Raw genomic sequence first — 12,495 nt, 5'->3', positions numbered from 1 at the left:
CCGGCGCAGCACACGGGTGCCACTGTTAACCCAACGTCATCGGGCACAACGACGCGTATTTGTCGCCAGTCACAAGGAATGGACACTGGAACAATGGCGTAACGTGATATGGTCAGATGAATCACGAGTTCAACTGCACCATGCCGATGGAAGGCACCGTGCAGGGCGCAGACCACACGAAGCGATGGATCCCGCCTGCCTCGAAGGTGTGGTCCAGGATGCTAGTGTCTCTCTTATGGTCTGGGGTGCATTTTCTTGGTATTGAATGGGCCCCCTAGTTGTTGTGGAAGAGACTTTGAATGGTACGCGGTATGTTGAGCTGCTCGGAGACCATCTCCACTCATTTTTGGCCTTCCAGCGCCCAGACGGTTCTGCGGTGTTTCAAGATGATAACGCGCCGCCACATCGCTCCCACGTCGCCCGGGAATGGTTCCAGGAACATGCAGCGGAAGTCCAACGACTGCCATGGCCACCCAGGAGCCCCGATATGAACCCTATCGAGCATATCTGGGATGTCCTGGAACGCAGGCTCCGTGCCATGGATCCTGCACCCACGAACAGACCAGAATTGGCGGCCGCTCTGCAAACGATTTGGTGTCAGCTGCGTCCAGAGGACTACCAAGGACTTGTCGACTCACTTCCACGGCGTCTCACTGCAGTTCGCAGGGCCATAGGAGGCCCACACACTATTAGATGACTATCCCATGACATTTACTAAGTCAGTGTATATCACACACGAGGTTTTGACCTGTTTAACAGCCGAATGCCCTTTCTGTCGAAAACGCTAAGCCTATATGGAGGGGTGTAATCATTATTGCGTGTTTCTGTGCTGGTAGGTAGTGTCGAGTGTTGTCTGAATATGAAGAGGAAAGTGTTGGAACAAACACAAACACCCCGTCCCCGACAGAGGAGAATTAATCAGACGCGATTAAAATCAACGTCCCGTCTGGGAATTGAACTCGAGACCCTCTGAACCGATGCCCTCAACGCTGACTATTCGACCAAGGAGTCGGACAACAATAATAATAATAATAAGAAGAAGAAGAATCCCCGTGTGGGGATTTACCGGTTACCTCCATCGGGCGCGTCCCATTGGAATTGGGGAAGCTCGCTGGCTCTGCCGCCAGCAGAGTCAGAGGGTAGTAGGGAAATAAAATACCACCGTGAAAAAAAACTGGACCCTTGCCAGGGTTACGGCGAAGATTGGTAAATGACCAGAAGCCAGAAAACATCTTGAGGCAACCTCTAGGGCTAACAACCCTAGTTGTAAAAGGATGGGTACCCGTCCAAAGCAAAGTCAAGTCAAAAAGCATGATGGCACAACATTTCAAGAAACATACCCCAGAGGTAAATCTTCGGATAAATCTCTCGTCGTGAACTCTACGGCACACGAGTCTCGTTCGGATTCTGGGGGAGACTCGACATCATGCAAGAGACGAGTCGGAGCGTCTCGGTGTACCCCGAAGAGTCAAAAACTCAGGCCAAAATCTAAAACCTTTCTAGCAACTTTCAACATAAATTCACTTACACAAACTGGCAAGCTGAAAACCCTCACCAAAGCTCTTCACGAAAATCAGATATCCATAATGGCCCTACAGGAAACAAGGTTCCTAGATGAAGAGATTTTTGAATCCGAAGGCTACCGACTTTTCAAGAGCAAGGCGCAAAGAGGAATCCTCAATGGAGCTGTGATGCTTGGAACCGCGTTTGCTGTTAGAACCAAGATCCTTAAATCGGTTGCAAATTTCGAACCTGTGAATGACAGATTGTCTATACTCACAATTGAATACACGAACAAAACCTACGCCCTAGTTAACGCACATGCTCCTACAAACGATAAGAACAAGTCTGATCCAGACGAAGTTGATAATTTCTGGGACCTACTGGATGAAAAATTAAACAAAATCCCCAAACACCATGTCAAGCTTCTTTTGGGTGACTTCAATGCCCAACTAGGTCGTGAACAGAAGTACAAGAAAGTTATAGGAAATTACCCTGCTCACAAAAGAACCAATCCCAACGGCAAAAGACTGGTGTCCATTTGCGAAAATCACAACCTGCAGGTCATTTCGACCCACTTTCGCCATCTACCCAGAAAGCAAATGACTTGGTGTTCTCCCGTCCAAGCTCTCGGAGAGTTCCAAGTTGATCATGTTGCAATCTCCAGGAGAAACAGCCCTGAGATTATGAATGTCAAGGTAAAGAAAGGCATCAATGTGGCCTCAGATCATTATATGTCTCTTATCAAATTCAAACCAATTCCCGCAAACACAAGGAAGACAACCAAACAGATCACACGCTTCGACAATGATAAACTTAGGCAAAGGGTCGAGGAGTTCCAGGGGAAGGCTAGACCAAATGACTGTGACTTTAGCAACGCCAAAAGTCTCCTTGTTGAGGCCGCCAAAGACGTTGCAGAAATCAAGAGAAGCAAAAAGCATGCCTGGTGGAATCGTACCTGCGAATCAGTCCTCCAAAAAAGACCCAATGCGTGGAAACAGTACTACTCTACGATATCAGAAAATGATTGGGAAACCTACAAAATCCAACGTGCCCAAGCAGCTAGGGTGTTCAGAACTGAGAAACGTCAATACAAAAAATCTCTCATTGAAAAGATAGAACAAAACTTTAGGAAGAATGAAAGCAGAGACTACTACAGAGCCTTCAAACGCAAACTCACTGACTATAAACCACCATCTGTGTGCTTTGAGCGAAAGGACGGCACACTGGCGACGTCAAATGAAGAAAATTGCAGCATTCTGGCAGATTACTTCAAGAATTTACTTAATTGCTCTAAACCGCAAAGCGCCATTGAGACCAAGGAACCCTTACTCAGGTACCCAGATTCCAGACCACCCGACAGAGATGAAATCAAGCGCCACATTGCCCGTCTCAAAAATAACAAAGCGCCGGGGGAAGACTCAGTAGTAGCAGAACTATGGAAATATGCCCCATAGGAATCACTTGATATCTTGCAAAAGCAAATAGAAGAAATTTGGAACAAGGATACCCTACCCGAAGATTGGAAAATAGCTAAGATCCATCCATTACACAAAAAAGGCAGCATGAAGAACATCAACAACTACAGAGGAATATCTTTGCTACCCGTGACTTACAAAATTCTATCACTTGCCATCCTGGAGCGTTTGGAAGCACAAGTCGAACATCAAATAGGTGAATACCAATGAGGGTTCAGAAAAGGTCGCTCAACAGCTGAACAGATCCAAAATCTCAAAACGATCATCAGATATTGTACACTAAGATCCAAGCAGCATGTGTCTGTCTTTGTGGACTTTAAGAAAGCATACGACTCTATTGACCGGGAAGTCCTGCTAAACATCTTAAATGAATTTAGAGTTGATTTGAAACTGCTGGAATTAATTAGAGCCACCCTGACCGATACAAAATCCAAGGTGAAGTTCCACGGATGTCTCTCGCATTCCTTTGACATCAAAACAGGAGTCCGACAAGGTGATGGGCTATCCCCGATACTCTTCAACTGTGTTCTTGAAAAGATCATCAGAACCTGGCGGGTGAGATTACAGGAAACCAACTACAGTCCATTGAGAATAGGAACCAAATCGAAGGGGATCGCAACAGACTACTTAGCATTTGCCGATGATATTGCTGTTCTCTCATACGACATAGAAACCGCTAGAGCTCAAGTTGAAATTTTAAAGGAAATTGCCGAACAAACTGGTTTGCAGATATCGTTTGAGGAAACAGAAGTGACTAATATCAAAGAGGCTCCACCAAAACTCCATACAAAATACGGGAACATCACCTGAGTAGACAAATTCAAATACCTAGGTGAGATCATCATGAAAAATGGACTGGACAAAGAAGCACTTCAGGAGCGAGTACGCAAACTGGAAATAGCCTACCAAACGTCCCGCACAATCTACAACAAAAAATGCCTTTCCCAAAACACCAAGATACGTCACTATGAAACAGTTCTTAAGCCAGTAGTTCTATATGCAGCCGAAACCCTGTCTCTAAATGCCAACAAAGAACTCCTTGAAGAACTGGAGAAAAGAGAACGCAAAATTGTGAGAGGAATCTTGGGATCAAAGTACAGAAATGGAATCCATCAAAAGAGATCCAACAAGGAAGTCTACAGCAAAATAGAGAAAATTGCCGACACAATCAGAAAAAGACGGGCAGGATTTTACGGTCATCTGAAAAGAATGGACGGAAGAAAGAAGTTAACTAAAGAAATCTTTCAGTTTTTTTTATTCAAACCCCAAAACCACAATTCCCTGGTTTAGAAATACCAAAGCAGCCCTGCAAATGCTACATATCTCAGCTGAAGACGCCCTTAACAGAGATCTCTTTCGCAAGAAAATATTGACGAACGGGCTAAACCAAGACGAGCAACCGAAGAAAAGACACGGTGCCCCTTGGACAGAGGAGCGTAAGCAGGCCCACTCACAAAGAATGAGGGAAATTTGGGCTCTATAGAAGGCCAAGTTTAGTGTCAAATGCAACAAGACTTAACGTGGTCCTTGATGGCCCCAGCGAATTATATATATATACATATATATAATGTTGTTGTTTGAGTCATCAGTCCATAGACTGGTTTGATGCAGCTCTCCATGCCAACCTATCCTGTGCTAACCTTTTCATTTTTACGTAACTATTGCATCCTACATCTGCTCTAATCTGCTTGTCATATTCATACCTTGGTCTACCCCTACCGTTCTTACCACCTACAATTCCTTCAAAAACAAACTGAACAAGTCCTGGGTGTCTTAAGATGTGTCCTATCATTATATCTCTTCTTCTCGTCAAATTTAGCCAAATCGATCTCCTCTCACCAATTCGATTCAGTATCTCTTCATTCGTGATTCGATCTATGCATCTCACCTTCAGCATTCTTCTGTAACACCACATTTCAAAAGCTTCTATTCTCTTTCTTTCTGAGCTAGTTATCGTCCATGTTTCACTTCCATACAATGCCACGCTCCACACGAAAGTCTTCGAAAATATCTTTTCTAATTGCGATATCAATGTTTGAAGTGAGCAAATTTCTTTTCTTAAGAAAGCTCTTCCTTGCTTGTGCTAGTCTGCATTTTATGTTCTCCTTACTTCTGCCATCGTTAGTTATTTTACTACCCAAGTAACAATATTCATCTACTTCCTTTAAGACTTCATTTCCTAATCTAATATTTCCTACATCACCTGCCTTCGTTCGACTGCACTCCATTACTTTTGTTTTGGACTTATTTATTTTCATCTTGTACTCCTTACCCAAGACTTCATCCATACCATTCAGCAACTTCTCGAGATCTTCTGCAGTCTCAGATAAAATAACATATCATCGGCAAATCTCAAGGTTTTGATTTCCTCTCCTTGGACTGTGATTCCCTTTCCAAATTTCTCTTTGATTTCCTTTACTGCCTGTTCTTAATAATAATAATAATAATAATAATAATAATAATAATAATAATAATAATAATAATAATAATAATAATAATAATAATTTACCGGAGGTACACCCGCCCCGTTCATTTAAATGAAGCTCCTTGGAAAATGCAATCTAAAATCTAAAACTCGCAACAACTAATACAAGAAGTTTGGACATTTCTCTACAGATGTCTCTACTATAAACGTATGTAATGCCTTCTAGTGTGAAGATTGACTATTAAAATTTGAAAGTAATTTTATATTCTAAGGTTTCCTAAACTGAATTGATTACTCTTTGTTTTGGTGTGTTAAAGTTTGCAACACTTCTATCTCTTCCCGCCAACTTAAGATGTTGGCCAATAGAAAATTTTGTATATTTATTTTTCAGCCAATCAACATTGTCCAGTATTTATTTAATTACCAATAAGAATGGGGGAGGGGTGTCGGGCCTTAGCTCAGGGTTTTCTGGATCTTTCCGCACGGGTATATAAGCTGGCATATTTTCGGGCCAGGTTGTCTTATTCATCACTCCAGTCTAGTCTGTGTGTGTTTGCGAAGGAGGCGGTTGCACCTCGTCCATCATCGACAAGTCCACCAGCTCAAGGTAATAGCAGATTAAGTCTAAAATCTGATAGTCTTTGAAAGCTAGCTCGAGGGGAAGGTTTCCAATATTTAATAACGTAACTTTGATTTTCCAAAATGTAAATTTCAAAATTTCAAAGTACATTTCAAATAAACCTAAGGAACTTAACCGAAATCAGGAAATAGAGAGTGAACTACCCTCTCGTGTTCAATATCAACTTGATTTTGAGGTGACTATGATTTTGTAACCTTTTTCAGTTTGTAATCTTTGTAACTTCAATATTTTCTCCATCTAGTCACCTCATTAGTACAGGCTTAGCCTCTGTAACAAATAGGTTTTTAAGCTTTTAATTTCAATTTTCAAGGGGCGCAAATGACCGCCTCCTAACCATTTTGATTTTTGGGCCAGTAATTTTAACCTGTTGTTTTTCACTAAGGCCTGGTAGAATGGGTACTCGATGCCGCTGTTAAACTCTTTTCATTATTTTCATGGAAAGATGTTAGACTGTTGAGCTTTTTAAATAGTGTACACTGTGCTATTTTGTAATTTGTAGGTTGTGCCGTTGATAGGCCTGGATATTTCTGGAAATAGGTTCCTAAGTTGTAAATTGTATAGAGCTAGGACGCTCTTTCTATTAATGTAAAGATTGAATGGTGCCTCTGAAAGGCTGTAATGTTATAAGGTTCGGCGAGTAGTCTCATAGATAACTTGTAGAGTAAAGATGCTCTTTGTAATGGTGTAAAAGAAATTGGGATATCCATCTCCTTGATTATTGACTGAATGGAGCAGTAGTGCTCAAGTAACATTTGTAAATTGGGAGCTTTAAGCTCGGATTGTTAATTGGCAATTTATTGCTTGATCTGATTTTTTCAACATTGTACCTAAGCGAATTAGCTAGTTCTGTACCTGAGTGGTTGCTTTCTTGGCAAAGTGTAAAATTTCAAATTTTAAGAGAAACCAAAAGATAGTAGAGAAAGAAACATAGCTCTAATTTGAAAGTTTAAAATGAATCTTCTGATTGTCTTATATCGACCCATTCATGCCCGCACCTTCTTTCACCTCTGTGATCCACACAAGCACGGTAACAATAATAATAATGGCTTTACGTCCCAAACGGAGCAAGTGGCTGTGCTGTGTGGGCCACGTAGCTATCAGTTTGCATTGCCCACTGTCGGCAGCCCTGAAGATCGCTTTCCGTGGTTTCCAATTTTCACACCAGGCAAACGCTGGGGCTGTATGTTAATTAATGCCACGGACGCTTCCTTTCCACTCCTACCCTTTCATTTCCCGTCATCGCCATAAGACCTCTCTGTGTCGGCGCGAGGTGATGCAAATGTAATATATAATGTAATATATATAATATATGTTATATAATAATAATATATATTATATATGTGTAGGCCCTATATATCTTCGCCGGCCTGAGTGGCTCAGACAGTAGGGGCGCTGGCCTTCTGACCCCAATTTGGCAAGTTCGATCTTCGCTCAGTCCGGTGTTATTTGAAGGTGCTCAAATGCGTCAGTTTCGTGTCGGTAGATTTACTGGCACGAAAAAGAATTCCATCACTTCGGCATCTCCGAAAAGCATAAAAGTAGTTAGTGGGACGTAAAGCAAATACTATTATTATGATTTATGTCTAGTGTGTATCTTACGTGGTCCGCCTCTGTGGTGTAGTGGATAGCGTGATTAGCTGCCACGCCCGGAGGTCCGGGTTCGATTCCCGGCTCTGCCACGAAATTTGAAAAGTGGTACGTGGGCTGAAACGGGGTCCACTCAGCCTCGGAAGGTCAACTGAGTAGAGGTGGGTTCAATTCCCACCTCAGCCATCCTGGAAGTGGTTTTCCGTGGTTTCCCACTTCTCTCCTCCAGGCAAATGCCGGGATGGTACCTAACTTAAGGCCACGGCCGCTTCCTTCCCTCTTTCTTATCTGTCCCTTCCAATCTTCCCTATCCCCCGCAAGGCCCCTGTTCAGCGTAGCAGGTGAGGCCGCCTGGGCGAGGTACTGGTCATTCTCCCCAGTTGTATCCCCCGACCAAGAGTCTGAAGCTCCAGGACACTGCCCTTGAGGCGGTAGAGGTGGTATCCCTCGCTGAGTCCGAGGGAAAAACCGAACCTGGAGGGTAAACAGATGATGATGATGATGATGATGATGATGATGTGTATCTTATGTGTTCAATTAACTTACGAAAAAAGCTTCTAACTTATGCAGCAACTTAACTTAGACCCACTGATTGTCTTATCTCATCTTATGTCCCGTATTTCGAGTCAAAGTGTACGGCAACCATCCTGATCGTGTCTTTATTTCAAGAGCTATCAGCCTGAGTGTGAGCAGATCATTCCGTTACACTAAGATCCGAGTTTATGGAGCCTGATGTCGCCGTGTCTGCATGTTCATGGTCTGAACCCTGTGAGCGCGAGTTATATAAAACTTGTCCGAAGCTCGTTGTCCACGGCCCGTGAGCAAGTGGCACACACAACTCATCTTCTACGTAACAGATCCACTTCGCTCTGGGACCATAAACATTCTTCCTGGGGAACCATGACGCTTAAAAAGTTTGTTGGTGATTGCGGGCAAAGCGATTGGCAGGGCGTTGCTCGGACTGGAACGAACAAATCTCAGCGAAGCTTGTTTGAATGATGAGGTAATGTACCATAAATTTAATAATAATAATAATAATAATAATAATAATAATAATAATAATAATAATAATAATAATAATAATAATAATAATAATGACATTTACACTTTTTTTACAATTTGCTCTGCGTCTCACCGCCAGCCCCGTGGTGTAGGCGTAGCGTGCCTCCCTCTTGTCCGGAGGTTCCGGGTTCTATTCCCGGGCAGGTCAGGGATTTTTACCTGTATCTGAGAGCTGCTTCGATGCCCAGTCAGCCTACGTGATTACAATTGAGGAGGTATCTGACAGTGAGATGGCTACCGCGTTCGCGATAGCTAAGAATAACGGCAGAGGGGATTCGTCCTGCTGACGACTCGACACCTCACCTCGTAATCTGTAGGCCTTCGGGCTGAGCAGGGGCTGCAAGGTATGCCATGGCCCTTCGGGCTGTTACGCCATGGGGTTTGGGTTTTTCATCTCGCCCCTTATGGTGACGAGGGGACAGGAAAGGGCTAGGAGTGGGAAAGCAGCGACTGTGGCGTTAATAAGGGTACAGCCCCAGCTTTTACCTGGTGTTAAAATGGGAAACCATGGAAAACCATCTTCAGGGTTGCCGACAGTGGGTGTCCAACCGACTATCTCCCAAATACTGTATAGTGTATTGGGCGTACTTAAACGACTGCAGCTACCGAGCCCAGTCCAAACCTATGTCTGTACATTATTCTTTTTCTCCTACCCCTTTTCCCACACTTTTGGGTCCGCGGGTGCGAAATGTGTTGCACATGTGAATTTTGCCTGTTTTACGGTCGGATGCCCTTCTTGACGCCAACCCTTTGTGGAGGTATGTAATCACTATTCCGTGTTTCTTTATTGGTTGGTAGTGTGGTGTGTTTTCTAAATACAAAGAGGAGAGTGTTGATACAAATACGTAGTCCCCGAGCCTGGAGAATTTATCAAAAACTATTAACATCCCCAACCCGGGCGGGAATCATGCCCGGGACCATCTGAAACGAAGAAGAACTCAACGCTGAACATTCAGCCAATGAGTATATCTGTACATTAATTTGGAATTTTGTGTTTCATTCCGTCAGTATTGTCTTGTTTAATTCGAGGAGATTACTTAATTGAACGTCTACACTCCGGTGCAGACTCTCGTACTTCGAACTCACACACAGAGGAAAGCGCACAATCCAGCTCTCGTCTTTTAAACCCAAAAATGTACGAGTGTTTTGTGTTTATTTTGTTCTTTTATCTCTTATAACTTTTAAGCAGGGAAAGGAATTTTGGGCACGAATATGTCAGAATGCAAACGTATTTTTGAAAAAGGCACATATATAATCTACCCGTTATACAGTTATGTCGGTGAGTTGCATAAGCTTTAGGGGTTCTGATAGTACAGATCACTAACAGTTATGCAACTCTCACTGCAGAACCGTTGTGCGGGTAGAAGACACTTGCGCTTTGGTTAAATACGATTGTATTCTAACCCCTAAAAATCCTTTGCCTAGTTATAAGTTATCCTGAGTCCACCCAGCATTCACTCAACATCACTCACCAATGATGTGTCTCCCAGTTGGCAGATTCCCCATCAATATTAAAAAGTCGAAAAACTTGGAAATTTATCAAACGTTACCCTTGACAAATTGTTTCAATCCCTTATTCCTCGTGCTATAAATAAATATATGCCCCAGTTTCAATTTTATTTTAAAAGCTCCGCTCAAACTCAATCTTCTTCTAACGTCATTCCTCTCCATCTCTCTACTGACAGCTCGAAACACAGCCACTAGTCGACCAACTCGTCTCCTTACTCTCAAGTCTTCCCAGCGCAAAGTTTGGAACATATTCGTAACACATTCACTTATAGCGAAGTCAAATGGAAGTGGGACTTCGTCACTCCCCTAGGACTAATGCTTGCGTAAGAGAACCGGAAAGTCTGAAACGATAGAAAAATGGGACTTCCGGTGTTTAGCTGTATATCTCAGAAACTAAAAGACACATTTCCTTGAATGTTACTTTGATATATTCAAAATATATTCAACATTATTTGCGTATAATGTGAAGCTTCTGTGTTTACTATTGTGCGTCAGAAACAACATTACATAAATAATATTTTTTTAAATTTTTGTTAATAATTCTCTTAAACGATGTACTATTTTCAGAGAAAATACTCAAACCAGACCCAAAAATTTAATGCTTAATGTTTAAAACTTTTTTGTGCTGCTGAAATAAAATTATTATCCTATTGTTTACGGGAGTTAAGAAACTACTTTTTATATATCCTGCTTGAAAACTGATTTTTTTGTAAAATTGTCAATGCCCTTCAAGATGGCTTCCATGAACTAATCAAGATATCTGATAAAATTCACTTCCACAATCAGATGTATATAGTGTCCAAGAGACTACCAAGTGTCAAATATACTGTGAGAGTTTCCGGGAAAGAGGTAGATAAAAATTCAAAAAATATGCCTTACGGAAAATCCAAAAAGAATGTTTGACTGGTAGCTAGCATCTAATGATATTCAGCGTGCAGTTATGTTATTTCTAATGTTATTGCTGAAATATATATTCAGCACAATAATTGATACACCAAATTATTCACGATAAAATGGAGATTTTTTAATGCTCAAAACCGAAAATTGATATTTTTCAGAATATAACACTTCCCGGTTCACTTAAACGTTTTGAACTCAGTAAAGTTCTATGAAGTAGGATATTAGCCTTATTTACACATTGTTTGAGGGCAGCTGTTAGGAGACATCCGTTAGATCGAATAGTCGTAGCCGGCTTAGTACAAGCAGACGTGACTGCAGACTCCAAGAGAGAGAAAGGGATATAATAAGGGAAACGAAGTAGGAGATTATCTGTTCGGAACAATTAAGAGCTTCAAGCTTCACTTATGTGGGCTCCATTGTGACACCAGATAACAAGGTGCAATCGCATTAAGTAACTCAGCACTTATGTGGCTTTGGACTGCTCAGTTAAGAGTAACAATTTAGGCAGGTTATTGAAACGGGGTCTGCAGGCCTTTGGGCTGAGCAGCGGTCGCTGGGCAGGCCAAGGCCCTTTCAAGGGCGTCAATTTCCGTGGGGTTTGGGGTATTGAAACGGGGTCTTCGTAAGACCAGCACAGTAAAGTGTTCAGGAAGGTCTATTGAAGCAAGGATAAATAGGTAAAATGATAAATTTGTAGTGACACTTAGTATTTATGTTGAGTGATATGGATCGTAGTTGGAATTAGAAACAAGTGCTGTTCGGGAGATTCGGTTTAGTAACTTCCCATTGACATTACAACGTCTGCTTCCTTCACGTAATTTCCTGCTGAACTTCACGTGAAATACCGCTGCAGTTATGATATGCATGTTACAAAACACCCATCACGTCGGCACTACAATAACATTTGTCGTTTTACAAGCAAAACATACACCTTCATCATAGACTTTCACCGTTCAGTCTACAAGCCTCTGTGAATTTCCTAAACGCTTCCAAACTCCTTTATTTGTAACTAGCCTCAGTGAGCCTACTCCTCTTATCTTTAATTCATTAGAAGCTGAGTCTAACAATCGTCATCTTAGTCTCCCTCTACTTATTTTACTCCCCCTGACCGAGTTCATCATTCTCCATTCGCCTAACCTGAGCCCAGTGCCCAAGCCAGTTTATCAATCGAATTCATTCTAACTTATTCCTTATCTCCTCATTCCGGGAGCCCTCCTGCCATTGTTCCTACAAGTTTTTAGCGGTAAAAATTCTCTATTTTCGTGTTTGTCTCTTCTGATTTATGTGTCAGATACTCATTAAGTCAAAAATCTCGCTTCTGAGGAAAATACGTTTGAACGTGTTCAGTATTTCATTAGCAATGTCTGCTTTTAGAATAAACTTATGAAATGATT

The sequence above is a fragment of the Anabrus simplex genome, chromosome 1, assembly GCF_040414725.1.
Source record: "Anabrus simplex isolate iqAnaSimp1 chromosome 1, ASM4041472v1, whole genome shotgun sequence".
NCBI lineage: Eukaryota > Metazoa > Arthropoda > Insecta > Orthoptera > Tettigoniidae > Anabrus > Anabrus simplex.
Note: the sequence above shows the minus strand (reverse complement) of the source record.